The sequence below is a fragment of the Glycine max genome, chromosome 17, assembly GCF_000004515.6.
Source record: "Glycine max cultivar Williams 82 chromosome 17, Glycine_max_v4.0, whole genome shotgun sequence".
Lineage (NCBI taxonomy): Eukaryota > Viridiplantae > Streptophyta > Magnoliopsida > Fabales > Fabaceae > Glycine > Glycine max.
The window spans coordinates 24360089-24374722 of record NC_038253.2 but is presented as its reverse complement, the minus strand read 5'-3'; positions in this window follow the sequence as shown (position 1 = coordinate 24374722).

Below are 14634 nucleotides of genomic sequence, written 5' to 3'. Positions count from 1 at the left end.
GTTTCCTTTCGCCCTACACGGATACAGAACCTCGGTACGAACTTCTACTGGGGCAACGCCGTATTCCTTGGTTTATGGGATGGAAGCAGTGCTCCCATTTGAGGTAGAGGTTCCTTCTCAGAGGATCATGGCGGAGTCAGGCCTAGAAGAGTCAGAATGGGCTCAAGCACGCTACGACCAACTTAACCTTATTGAAGGTAAGCATTTGGCCGCCATGGGCCATGGGCGTTTGTATCAACGAAGGATAAAGAACGTATTCGACAAGAAGGTATGCCCGCGCAAGTTCAACGAGGGGGACCTCGTGCTGAAGAAGATGTCCCACGCTGTTAAAGATAATCGAGGCAAGTGGGCCCCGAATTATGAAGGACCTTTCGTGGTGAAAAGAGCTTTTTCCGGGGGTGCTCTGATACTCACCCACATGGATGGCGAGGAATTGCCTTTGCCCGTGAACTCCGATGTAGTTAAACGATATTACGCTTGAAGTCTGGGGCAATCGAGGGGACCGTTGTAGTTTCTTTTAATTCTGAGTTTTTGTTCTTTTTGGTTTCCTCTAGGGATTCCCTTCCTTTGTATTTGTCTCGTTCTTTTAAAAGAAGAAAAGATGGGCGAGGTTTTTGTCCTCCCTTTGGTTTCAAACCTTGTGTTTTAGATTTGTTATAACTTGAGCCCTCTTCGCTCGGTGTATGGGGTGCCCCAAACGCTTATTTTAAATTGAATCTAACCAGCCTTCACTAAAATAAAATCATCGCATTAGAAACATTCATACATGCACATGCATATCTTGTGATAGCAAGGAGCAGAATTGTCTCAAGCCACGGTCAAAAGTCAAGACAAGTCAATGGCAGAAATCAACCAAGGTAAGACGATGACCGGTCACGATTGGTCGCATATCATTTGGCTCTTACTTGCAGGTACTTAGGGATGGAAGCGAATGAAGGATAGGATCGCGACCGACCATGCGCCACCCCTTCCCGGCGCTAAACAAGCAGAGAACGTCGCTGCAAGGAAGCCCAGTATCCTTTGCGTTCGCAGTTTCTTTTACTATTGTTTGTTTTAAATAAGTAATCGACACCTAATTCTAACTTAAGTAGGCTCAAGTTAGGCAAAACGCAAACCCATAAGAGGGGGGAGACATGGTTAATGCACCCCTAAAACAAAAAAAAAAAGGGGTACAGGTTAGCTCGCCTGGGCGAGCAACCCCTGTACAAAAATATAAAGGGGTGCAGGGGGAACGTTTTCTTCACCCGAAACTCTTCCCCCTCACTTTAAAAACCCCCAAGCTCACGGGAACTACGAGAACAGCAGCCCCCAAGCTTCCATTGTTGAGTTTTTGCTTCCCTTTTCACGCTTTAATTCACTCCCCACAAGTAAGTGCAATTTCCCTTGGTTATTTGGCTCTCCATTGATGTGTTTTGGTGCTTTAGTTGCTCATTTTTTGCAAAATTCGTGAAGCAATTTGCATCTGAATCCATGCTTGATTTCTTGAGTTAAGGATTTGAATGAGAAGGCCTTAGGCCTATGTTGTATTCTGAAGCAATGGGGCATGCCACATTGTCCCCATTCTCTTGCAATTTGTGTCCAAACATGCGCCCACCAAGTGCTCGGTGAAATGCCCCAATGATATATGAATATGATTTTTGCAAAATTGGGATGGTGGGGCTGTTTTATGTATGTAGAGGCGGCATAGGAAAGTCAAAATAGATGCCTAAACGCAATCCCAAGCTTAGGAACCCAAACTTTTTAAGCTTCAATGCAAGAAAACATACTCATGACTAGGGACCCAAAATTTGGTTTTAGAATTAGAAAAGCATGAAAATAGGGACTTGTTTGTAAGAATTTGGGCTGCCCCATGATTGGTACTTTGCACCTAAGTAACGTGGGAAATGCTTTTCAATGGTGTGTAGATATATGTGTAAATATAAGGGGCATAAAATTCCTCGCCAAGTATAAATAAATTGTTTTCCTAAATGAATGTATGATAGCATGGAATGCCCTTTTGAATGCAAATGTGTGCAGGATGTAATTAGCTTTCCGATATGCATATAAATAAATATGAGAGAAACAATAAAAATTTGTATGGTGTACTTCAAATGTATGTAGGTAGTTTGTGATAGCAAAATGTTTAGGATATAAATTAGGTGTAAAGTTTGACGCAACACTTTGAGCATGAAAGTGTGTTTTTTCTTTTTCAGAATGTATATAGGTGTATGGCAATTAGAATATGTCGGATGTTCTTGTATGTTGACATGAGTAATAGGATATTTTCTACACATGCGCGTGTGCATGAATGGATCATATGAGTTTGGTCTAAATCAGAGGGATTGGCATGACATTTTTGCGTTAAGATAAGCATTATCTTGTAAAACTAACTTCTAAATGTTTGTTCTCGAAGGAGATGGCCCCGAGGAAACTTGCCTCAAAGAGATCCAGGAAGGATAAAGCGGCCGAAGGAACCAGTTCCGCTCCCGAGTATGACAGTCACCGCTTTAGGAGCGCTGAACACCAGCAGCGCTTCGAGGCCATCAAGGGATGGTCATTTCTCCGGGAGCGACGCGTCCAGCTCAGGGACGATGAGTATACCGATTTCCAGGAGGAGATAGTTCGCCGACGGTGGGCATCACTGGTTACCCCCATGGCCAAGTTCGATCCAGACATAGTCCTCGAATTTTATGCCAATGCTTGGCCTACAGAGGAGGGCGTGCGAGATATGAGGTCCTGGGTGAGGGGTCAGTGGATCCCGTTTGATGCAGATGCTATCAGCCAGTTCCTGGGATACCCTTTAGTGCTGGAAGAGGGTCAGGAGTGCGAGTACGGCCAGAGGAGGAACCGGTCCGATGGGTTCGATGAGGAGGCCATCGCCCATTTGCTATGTATACCGGGGAAAGATTTTGCCCGGACTGCTGCCGGGAGACGGGTGCGGATCATGCGCACCAACATGACCACCCTGACTCAGATCTGGATGACTTTGCTGCTCAGCAACATCCAACCCAGCGACCATAATTCCGACCTCCCCCTGCCGAAGTGTCAGCTGGTGTACGCCATCCTGACACGGATGAGCATTCACGTGGCTCAGTTAATCACTGATGCCATCTATATATTTGCAGGTATGGCGCCTACCAGGCATCCTCTGGACCCGGATAAGTCCAACAGGGCCCTGGGATTTCCTGCCTTGATCACAGGACTCTGCCAGTCGTTCGGAGTCCCCGTCGCACCTAGCAAGGTGATTCGGCCGCCCATCACCCGAGCTTTTATTGAGAAGTATTGCACACAGAGACAGGCCCAGGGGGATGCTCCGCAGGACGTAGACGCGCCGCCACCTCATCAGGCTGCTCCAGCCGAATCGTTTGATACGGAGCAGTATTTGCGGCATTTGGTTCGCCAGCAGGCGGCCAACCACTGGGCTCTTGTACAAACTCATGATTGTCTTTACCAGATGAGCCTCAGCCTACAGAGCCAGGGTTTTACTTCTTTTCCGTGTGTCATACCCTAATTTTGTCCGGGGACCTTTGCTTGATGACATCGACTTTTCTTTGGTCATTGTGAGGTGCTTGGCACCCATCATTAGGCAATTTGTGAAATTCCGGGACGTGCCGAAAAACAAAAGAAAATATTGATGCACAATCCGTAAGGTTCCGTGACACACCGGAAATCAAATGGAAGCATCGTTGCACAGTTAGTGAGGTTCTGTAACATTCCGTAAGTCAAAAAGGGGATGATTATGTAATCCACAAGGTTCTGTAACATTACGGAAAGAAAACAAGTATCGTTACGAAATTCGTAAGTTTTCGTAACTTTACGAAAAAAGAATCACCAAAAAAGGGCAGGGGGTGTACTTAGTAAAAATGGGGGTGCAAATAGCACCCAGGCCCACTTGGGCCCTCCAGAATATTCCTCCAGAAGGCTGTTGCATCTGGAGGAAGCAACCCTACTCGCCTGGGCGAGCTGGGCGGCAAGCATCTCCCCTATTTTGCTATAAATAGGGGAGGAAGTGAAGAAGAAAAAGGTTCAGCCCCTTAGGCACTTCTCTCTCTTTCGAATTTGCTTGGAAAAATTGTTTCCGTGAAGAAAATCTATGCCGAGGCGCTTCCGAAACGTTTCCGTAACATTTTCCGTGAGGAATTTCGCAAAGGTTTCGACCGTTCTTCGACGTTCTTCGTTCGTTCTTCATCGTTCTTCGATCTTCAACGGGTAAGTACCTCGAACCAAGCTTTTCGATTCATTTTATGTACCCGTGGTGGTCAACATTGTGTTTTGTGTATTTCTATTCTCGTTTCATTTACTTTTTATACCCCCTTTTGACATGCTTGAGCCATTTTACTTAAGTCATTTCTCGCTTAACTTAAAAATAAAATCAATTTCCACCGAACGTTTGAATTGTATTATCCGTTAACTTCGGTTAAAATGAATTCCGACCGTTCGGTCGTGCCGTAACCACGTTGGAAATCAAAAAAGAGGTAAAAAAATAATATAATAATCAAAAAAACATCTTTTAGTAAAATAAAGCGGAAAATCAATCAGACGTTTTCTCTTTGGGATTTCTCATTCTTAATCAAATTGACTAAACAACTAAAGTGAAACTAAGGCTAAAATCAACTCGCCTAGTCAAGCTCGTCCATAAAAATAGGTTTTTGAAGTTTGTCATTTCAATTTCTTACTAAGTAAAATGGATCATTTTCAAGGTCCAACGCCTTAAAATAATCACCTTTTTAAGTAAAAAAGAATCACTTGATAAGAAAGAACTACGTAGGTCTGATTTTCTCATCCCAAATAAGGAATACGTAGGAGCAAAGGGAAACACCCTTGTCGACCACAAAAAGAGAAAAATATAAAAAGGTTATAAAGGATATAAAGATATAAAAAGGGAACGTAAAAAATCAAAGTCATGTTTGTACATTCGATTAAAGGCTGTCGTCCCTAGGGACGGACCTGTGGGGTGCTAATACCTTCCCCGTGCGTAAATACAACTCCCGAACCTTTCACTTAAAAGTTCGTAGATCGCGTCTTTTCCGGTTTTTCCGACGTTTTCCTCAAATAAACGTTGGTGGCGACTCCGCGCGTATTCCTTTCGTGGAACACGCATCTCGCGAGTCTCGCGTTGCCCTCCCGCCGAAGGGTAGGTTGCGACAGTTGGCGACTCCACTGGGGACTGTTTTTAGAGAGTTAGGCCATTTAATTTTGTGCAAATTTTTGCCATGACTTACTCCTTTGTTGGTTTCCCTTTATTATGTTCTTGTATATATAACTCTTTGATGCTTTTAGTGCATTTTTTGTATGCTTGAGGTAAATATTTATTCATTTGATGCACACAAACACTAACACTATTTGCACACACGGTGAGTTGAAAAAAAGGGGCCCTATACCCGGGTTCGTGGGAACATAAGGAGTAGAGGTGAATTTGTGATCATGCTAGGTCTCCGACTTGCTTGATTACAGTGAACCCTCATCTAGAGTTTTTCTCTTTGAAAACATATTGTTGCTAGTAGTCCCTACTGCTGCAGTATGTTCTTCGAAGGGGATGATACCTCTAGAAACCATCAAGAGAGATATGACTACCTTGGGGGTTATTACTAAAAGCCTAGTTAGCTCTCTCCCTTATAGGTCCCTTCAATAGGGGCACGGAGCAAACACGCTGCGTGCCATTTTTCACACTGCCATGCATAAGTGTCATATACCCTTTTGCTTATATTCAGTGAGTATTGTCATACTATGTACATTCCCGTGTTGCGCCTTTTGCATATGCATCGCACATGGGTTCTGTCTTGATCCCCTCTGTAAACAAACCAACGAAGGGTCCGTGTCACCGTTTTAAATACATACGTTGGGGCACTTTGCTACCCCTAGACGTTGTATCTAAGAAGGAGACAGTTTCTCGGGCTCCCGTATTCGTAAATTGCATCTGTGTCATATGCATTTCTTCATGCATTCATCCATTCCACCCATGATAGATGTCGGAGTTTTGATTCGCACTAGATTTTATTTCACTTTAGTAAAACATGGGATCGAGTCAAAAGCCTTCGTTTAAAAAAAGGTTCTATCAAGTCAAAATCAAGAGCTTAGAGGTCACTAGTTTACGAGAGTTGGGGCAATTAATGGGTCAACTTCAACGGCAAGCCTTCTGCAAAGCCTACGGTAAGATTTGGGACCTAGCTAGGGTAGAAGTCTCCATGGAACCGATTGCATCCCTTTCCCAGTATTATGACCAGCCCCTAAGGTGCTTCACATTCGAGGACTTCCAGCTAGTGCCGACTGTGAAAGAGTTTGAAGAAATCCTGGGATGCCTACTGGGAGGAAGGAAGCCATATCTTTTCTCTAGGTTCTATCCTTCCACGACAAGAGTTGCCAAGGTAGTGAAAATCTCAGCACAAGAGTTGGACCGAGTAAAGCAAAACAGGAATGGGGTAGTCGGAGTACCAAGGAAGTGTTTGGAGGAAACGGCAAAGGCCTTGGAAAATCAAGGCAAATGGGCTTTCTTTTATTGACATCTTGGTGCTTTTGATCTTTGGAGTTGTCCTCTTTCCGAATATGGAAGGGTTAGTGGACCTAGCAGTGATTGACGCTTTCCTCACCTTTCATCATGGCAAGGAAAGCCCGGTCATCGCCATTTTGGCCATGTATGACACGTTCGACCGGGGATGTGAAAAGAGTGGCGCAAGAATTGTTTGTTGTGCACTGGCTCTCTATGTGTGGCTGGTTTCACACCTTTTTCTCCAAGAAGGAAGGAAGAATCAGGATTCTATCTTCATACGAAGGATGTCCAAATGTTCCCTTGATGGAACAAGGGGTTGTATTAATTATAATCCCGTCCTCGCCATAAGACAGCTTGGCTACCCTATGAGAGGAGTGCCATCAGACGAAAGCATCACGCCTTTCATCGCACGGGGTTTCAGTGACCACAACGCGAGGGTACTCCAAGGAGTTCTCAAGGCATGGGATGCGGCGTGAAGAAAGGACAGAGAGCTTAGGGGAAGCAGTAATGGGATCATCAGCGGCTATCATAAGTGACTGAGAATCCGAACACAAGGATTGGATTGGCTCCCAAATCTAAAGACTGTGAGAGACGATGAGGTTAAAGCTTCGGAACAAAGTGATGAGGTACAAGCCCTAAAGGCAGAGCTTGAAAGAGCCCGAGTAGTCGAAGAGAAGTTCAAGTCCATAGCCATCAAAGTCTGAAAAGAGTATGATGAACTAAGGGACGTCAATATGGCCACCGCTGAAGCCTTGGAACGCGAAACCAAGAAGGCCCGAAAGGAAGAACATGACCAAAGCAAAGTTTTGAGGGGCTTTATAGGGCAACAATAGTGAGCTCAAGCTCCGAAGAGGTGAAAGGAATCATCACGGGTCAAAGGCATGATCTTGAAGGACGAGCTAAAAGCTTGCCTCAGGTCGAAAAGAAATTTGTCCCAACAGTTAAGCGAGACTGAAGAGAATATGTGGGCCATCATCGATAAGTGCAAAGAGAAGCTAAATCTAGCGGCGACTCACGAGCAAAGGCTAGAAGATGAGTACGCCAAGATATCAGCAGAAAGGGAAGCAAGGGAAAGGGTAATTGATTCATTGCACCAAGAGGCAACCATGTGGATGGACCGATTTGCTCTTACCTTGAGCGGGAGTCAAGAACTTCCCCGATTGCTAACCAAGGCCAAAGCAATGGCGGACACCTACTCCGCTCCCGAGGAGATCCACGGACTTCTCAGCTATTGTCAGCATATGATAGACTTAATGGCCCATATAATTAGAAACCGCTAGGAAGTTTGTATTGTCACTCAAATCTTGACTAGTTATAACTTTTTGAATAAAATGAGTTTATCCCACGTTTTTACTCCAAAAATCAATGCGAATCAAGTCACTCCCGCATTTTATCTCTAGCATGCATTGTATGTTGGTCTCGTCCTTTGTCACGGGAAGCCGGAAGGTCCATATCACCTTCTTAATTATACACATGGGGCACTGCGCCCCCAAATGCGCAACTAAGAAGAGATAATTTCCCGGGCTCTCATGTCCGTAAAATGCATTCATATCATGCATCGCATAAGCATCTCTTCATAACATCATAATGAACATATCGTTCCTGCATTTGTCCGTTATCATATTCCAGCCTCACATTTTGCATGAGTCATGGCATCATCATGCATATGCGTTCAACAAACTTTTTGATCTGCAAAATTGCATACCATTTGTTTTCATGTTTGCTCATCCTTGCGTTTTCCTCTACAAAACAAAAACAAAAAAGGGGAAGCGTGAAAACTTCACACTACATTCTTAGTTGCATGTGTTAGGCACCATGAGCCAACCATGTTGGGATCATAAACCCATTTCTAAAAACAAAAAAACACACAACAGCAAAACAAAATAATTGAACATGGTACCTAATGCATGGTTAACTAGGAAATGGTGTTTCTTCGGGCATCTCAATTTCATAATTACATTTTTCATGCATAGCTTAAAGTATGCCCGAGTCATTCATCCCTATGAGATGTTGTTGAAGTATTGGTGATCAGAATTGCCATTCCTTGGATTATAGGGTTGAACCAAGCTCATGCTTTTACAAAAAGGTTCATCAAGTCAAGTTGAAATATGGAAGTAACCATCTTGCAAAATTGGGGCAAAAGATGAATCGAGTCACATCACTGCTTCGTCTACTGCCAAACATATTTAGGATTGTTGATGTCCTTGTTACTTCCAGTTTCACCTTGACAAAGATGTCATGGACCATGTTGAAAATCTAAATTGATTCAACCCCATATCCTGCGTAAAAATTTGCAATACTTCAACTGTACATCATTCGCATACATCCATGCTTTTTCATTGGTTGCATTGCTCATTGCATTCTTTCCTTGAAAAATAAAATAAAATAAAATAAAATGAACTTAATCGTTATTATCAAAAAGAAAAAAACACGCTTTACGGCGCCCTTATTGAACCTGTGCTAGACCTAGAGTAATGGATGAAATAGAGAAGGTGCAAGAGCATATGAAGGCCGACCCGGAGGCCTTGAAAGAGAAAATGGCCATAATGGTAGAGGCCATGATGAGCATAAAGGAGATAGTGGTGGTCAGCGCGGCTTACCAAACCCGTGCTAGAGCTAAAATAATGGGTGAAGTAGAGAAGGTGCAAGAGCAGATGAAGGCCGACATGGAGGCCATGAAAGAGCAAATGGTAGGCAAAGATTTGGGAAGTACGGGCGGCCCCCCATTATGCGCAAATTCAAAACAAGCATGCCTTCTCACCATATGGCTGGCCTCCCAACTATACACCACCCAATGTGGCATACACTCTCAATGAAAATCTCAATAACTCCACTCCGATACTCATTGAGAACCAATAACCTCAATCTGATCAGGCACATATCTCTCAAACCATGGGGGAGACACATGAAATTCCCCACCACAATCTAGCTGACTTCGGGCCTTCGCTCGGATATGCCACTGAAGGGCAAGCAGTTGGTGGTATACCCTTTGAAAACACTTTGGAGGGCCCTCAGTTTCGCCCACAACCACAACCATTGCATTTTGCGGTGGGAAGAGCCCCTCCTGCTATGGCAGAAATGGAAAAGTTGGATCATTTAGAGGAAAGGCTCAGGGCGATTGAAGGAGGTGAAGATTATGCCTTTGCTAACCTAAAAGAGTTGTTCCTAGAACCCAATATCATCACCCCTCCCAAGTTCAAGGTGCTGGACTTTGACAAGTACAAGGGGACTACTTGTCCCAAGAACCATCTAAAGATGTATTGTCAGAAGATGGGGGAATACGCAAAAGATGAGGAATTGCTGATACATTCCTTCCAAGAAAGTCTTACTGGGGTAGCTGTTACCTGGTACACTAACTTGGAATCTTCCCGAGTCCATTCTTGGAAGGACCTAATGGTTGCCTTTGTTAGGCAGTATCAGTACAATTTTGATATGGTTCCGGATAGGATGCAACTACAGAACATGTGCAAAAAAGGGGACGGATCTTTCGAAGAAAACACCCAAAAGGTGGAGGGATCTGGCGGCCCAGGTGGTACCCCCAATGATGGAAAGGGAGACGATAATCGTGATGGTAGACACATTATCAATACTCTACTATGAAAAGATGGTGGGCTACGCACCCTCAAAGCTTTGCGGATTTGGTCTTCGCCAGTGAAAGGATCGATGTGGGTCCGAAAAGAGGCAAATTTGATCATCCTACTAGGACGACTGAGAAAACTGGGGCAAATGAAGAGGGTGAGAAAGAGGGAGAAACCCATGCTGTGACTGCCATTCCTATACGGCCAAGTTTCCCACCAACCCAACAATGTCATTACTCAGCCAATAACAAACCTCCTCCTTACCCACCACCCAGTTATCCACAAAGGCCATCCCTAAATCAACCACAAAGCCTGTCTACCGCATTTCCAATGACGAAGACCACCTTTAGCACAAACCAAAAACACCAACAAAAAGGAATTTTGCAGCAAAAAGGACAATGGTAGCCATATCCACTCGATAATTCAATGGTAGCCATAACCCCCAACCAAGGTTCCTCAACCTCCATTTTTCTGAGGATACGACTCGAATGCAACGTATTCTTATCATGGAGGAGCCCCGGGGCATTCCATTGAGCATTGTATGACCCCGAAGCATAAAGTGTGAAGTCTAATTGATGCGGGCTGGTTGAAATTTGAGGAGAATCGCTTGTTGAATCCTAACATTGACAAGCAACACCATACATAGGGCAATTCTGGAAGCTGTTGTTATGACTCATCAGGATTTTCGAGTTTATGCCATTATTGTAAACCACAGTTACAATGCTAAATGATATGGATAAAATGGACATCCTTGTCTCTCTCATCCTCTCACGAACACATCTTTGCTTATTCAACTTCCACCAGAATGTGAGTGTAAGCCATTGGTCTGTTTGCTCAAGCAACCTGCGCTCCTGAGTGTTGACTTCCAAGACCGTTCAATCAGATATTACTCATCTTGCACGTTGGTGGGGGTGTCGTAAAACGACGAGTAAAGTAAAAAAAAAAAGAGGGGGCATTTGATTGACTGTGTTTTCAAGTAAAAATATAGACGTTCATGTGACCTCATTTTATCATTCCGGAAAGTTTGTCTTCTTAGAGAAGCGAGTTGTCAAGAATAGGATGTTGGACAAATGGCCTCAGTTATCTTAAGAAAGGGGGGGTTGAATTAAGATGCAAAGACTATTCCCCAATTGAACTATCACTCTTTCTTTTTGGATTAACAATGCACCCTTAACATGAATTACTCAAAAGACAAATCAAAATAAACTTCTTTAAAGCAAAAGATAAATAGCAATAAAAGAAGTTTAAAGGAAGAGAGGAATGCAAACTTGATTTATACTGGTTCGGCCACTTTCCGCGCCTACGTCCAGTCCTCAAGAAACCCACTTGAGATTTTCCACTCTCTTTGTAAAACTCCTTTTACAAAGTCTGAACCACACAGGGACAACCCTTCCCTTGTGTTCAAGAATCCTCTACAATAAGAGACTCTCAGTCTCTTAATCCCTTTTTAGAAGTAAGAAGAAGAGAAGAAGAAATCTCTCTTAAAAGGGATAGATTGTACAATCAAAATTCCTTATTGAATATGCAAGTGGTTGACCAAGGAATCTTTTTGAGAGGATAAGACAGTTCAGTTCAGAAAAACTCTTAATCTTTTGAGAGGATAAACTTTGTGGGCAATGAAAACTCTCTTTAAATTCGTGCTTCCAAGCCACCTTTGATGCCCATTCATAAACCATTTGAATAGATGTGACTCTTGGAAATTATTTTCCAAAAATCCCCTCTGGTAATCGATTACAAGACTTGTGTAAACAATTACAGGATTTAAAAATTTGAATTAAAACATTTTCAACTGCTGGTAATCGATTACCAGAGAGCAAATCTCAATTTGAAATGATAGAATTCTTTGGTCAAACCTTTTGTTTTTCAATTTGGAAACTTCTTCCTAAGATTCTAGAGATCAACTTGATCATATATCTTGATTTCTTGTCTCGAATAAAACTTAGAAGCACTTGATCCTTCGGCATCATCAAAACATCAAAATATCTTGCTTCTACATAGGAGTCATTTGACTTAATCCATCAACTGGAAAAAAATCCTTCAACTATTTCTCGTCCTTGGAAAATTCTTTTTGCAAAAATCAATTGCTTCTTTCATTCTCCCTTGCTACAAGGTTGTGAAAACAAGACAACGATGGTTACCTCATAGCCCTACACTGGGGCAATGAGGGGCATCGTGCATGAGCCTCAAGTGAACCTAGGGGCAGATTAGAAGTTCTCCCCCAATAGGTTCCCTCCTACAAGGTCATGATGAAAGACAACGATTGGTACCTCAAAGCCTTACACTGGGGCAATGAGGGGCACCGTGCATGAGCCTCAAGTGAACATAGGGGCCGATCAAAAGTTCTCACCCATCGATGTTTTCAACAAAAAAAAGGGGGGACAAACCCTAGGATTTCAATGGATTGATTAAACATCAAACGACTCCATTGCCATCACTCCAAAATGGTCAAATGACTAAATCAAACAGAACACACACTCTGAGGGAGTTCTCGGAGAGATTTGCAAAAGATAGGATAAGGTTGCATGGACTATCACCTCTTTCAAAAGGACAGTCAATTTGTGTTTTCCAAAAAAAAAAAAAATCAAATCGAAATCAAAATCACAAAATAGGGAAAGAATGTCATGAACATTGTACAACTTTCCATTACATTGCATTGTTTCATATGAAGTCCGCATTTACCAAATTTCACGACAAAGGTTGCATGCATCTGCATCCCTAAAAATCATGTTAACTGCATAGATTTCCTACATCTAATGTCCAAATCTTGTGGATTTGGGATGACCGGCCCTCTCGATGAGTCGATCTCTTGCTTTCTCATAAGGGTGGACCCTTGGGTACTTGTACCTATCACCTTGAGAGGACTACACGTCCTCGCCTTGAAAGGACTACATGTCCTCACCATCAGAGGGTTGCACGCCCTCACCTCCAGAGGACTACACGTCCTCGTCTTGAGAGGGCAACCCGCCCTCGCCTTGGGTACTAGTTACCATCACCTTCAGAGGGCTACACGCCCTCGCCATCAGAGGACTGCATGTCCTCACCTTCAGAGGGCTACACACCCTCGCCATTAGAGGACTGCATGTCCTCACCTTCAGAGGGCTGCACGCCCTCATCTTGAGAGGACTACACGTCCTCGCCATCAGAGGGCTGCACGCCCTCACCTCCAGAGGACTACACATCCTCGTCTTGAGAGGGCTGCACGCCCTCACCTTTAGAGGGCTACGTGTCCTCATTTTCAGTGTGCTCCACATCTACACCTTAAGAGAATTTAAGGTCCTCTGTCCTTAAATGCTTAACCAAGACTTGCACTCCCGGTTAAGGGGCCAGTAGTTTCCTTTTAACGGTTCCTGGGCCACCCCGTGATATTGGAGGAGGGCCAACTGTGCGAGCACAACCAGAGAGGGAGGCTATCACACAGCTACTATGCATACCGGGGCAAGATTTCACCCATGCCGCTGCAAAGAGACGAGTGCGGATCATGCGCACCAACATGACCACTCTTACACAGATATAGATGACATTGCTACTTAGCAACATTCTGCCCAGCGACCGCAATGCCAATCTCCCCCTGCAAAAGTATCAGTTGGTCTGTGTCGTCCCGACATGAGTAAGTATGCATATGGTTCAACTGATTTCTGATACCATCTATTGTTTGCAGGGATCACACCCACAAAGACACCCAATGGACCTGAAGAAGTCCAACAGGGCCCTAGGGTTTCCAGCTCTGGTTACGGGCCTCTGTCGGCCCTACAGGGCGCCCGTTCCCCCAAGCAAGTTCATGTCGTCGTGGCATAGGTAAGTATGCACCTCCCCCAACTGATTTCTGATGTCATCTATTGTTTGCAGGGATTGTGCCCGCAAGACACCTAGTGGACCCGAAGAAGGCCAACAGGGTCTTGGAGTTGCCAGCTCTAAATACGGGTCTCTGTCAGTTCTAGGGAGTGCCTGTCGCCCCCAGCAAGGTCATCAGGCCCCCCTACCAATCGAGCTTTCATCAAGAAGTACTGCGCCCCCAGGCAGGCGCAGGGCGAAACATCACATCAGCATTGGGATGGCCGGTAGCGGGCAATAGACACACCGCCACCACCTCTAGAGTTCACCTCAGCTCATCCATAAAAAGGTTAGAGCGTTGCCTACGACACATGGCCGACCCATAGGTGACCAAGTCCAAAGCCAAAGGTAAGCAAAGTACTAGGTCAGTGACCGACAAGTCATAAGGCGTCCAGCTCAAGACGTTAAAGAAGCGCTACTAGGAGGCAACCTAGTAACTTTTAAATTTCTGCTTGCTATTTGATCACCTTCTGTTTCTCAAGTCATATTGGGACACACCTAGTTGCTCATGATCCTAAGAATTTAAATAAAACGAGCACAAGCTCGGAAGGTAGTCATACCTCACAAAATATATATATGTATGTTTAGGTAGAAAGATACCTTAGATATCCATGTATGTAAACAAAAAACACTTCACAAAATATATATATATGTATGTTTAGGTAGAAAGATACCTTAGATATGCATGTATGTAAACAAAAAAATACTTCACAAAATATATATATATGTATGTTTAGGTAGAAAGATACCTTGAATATG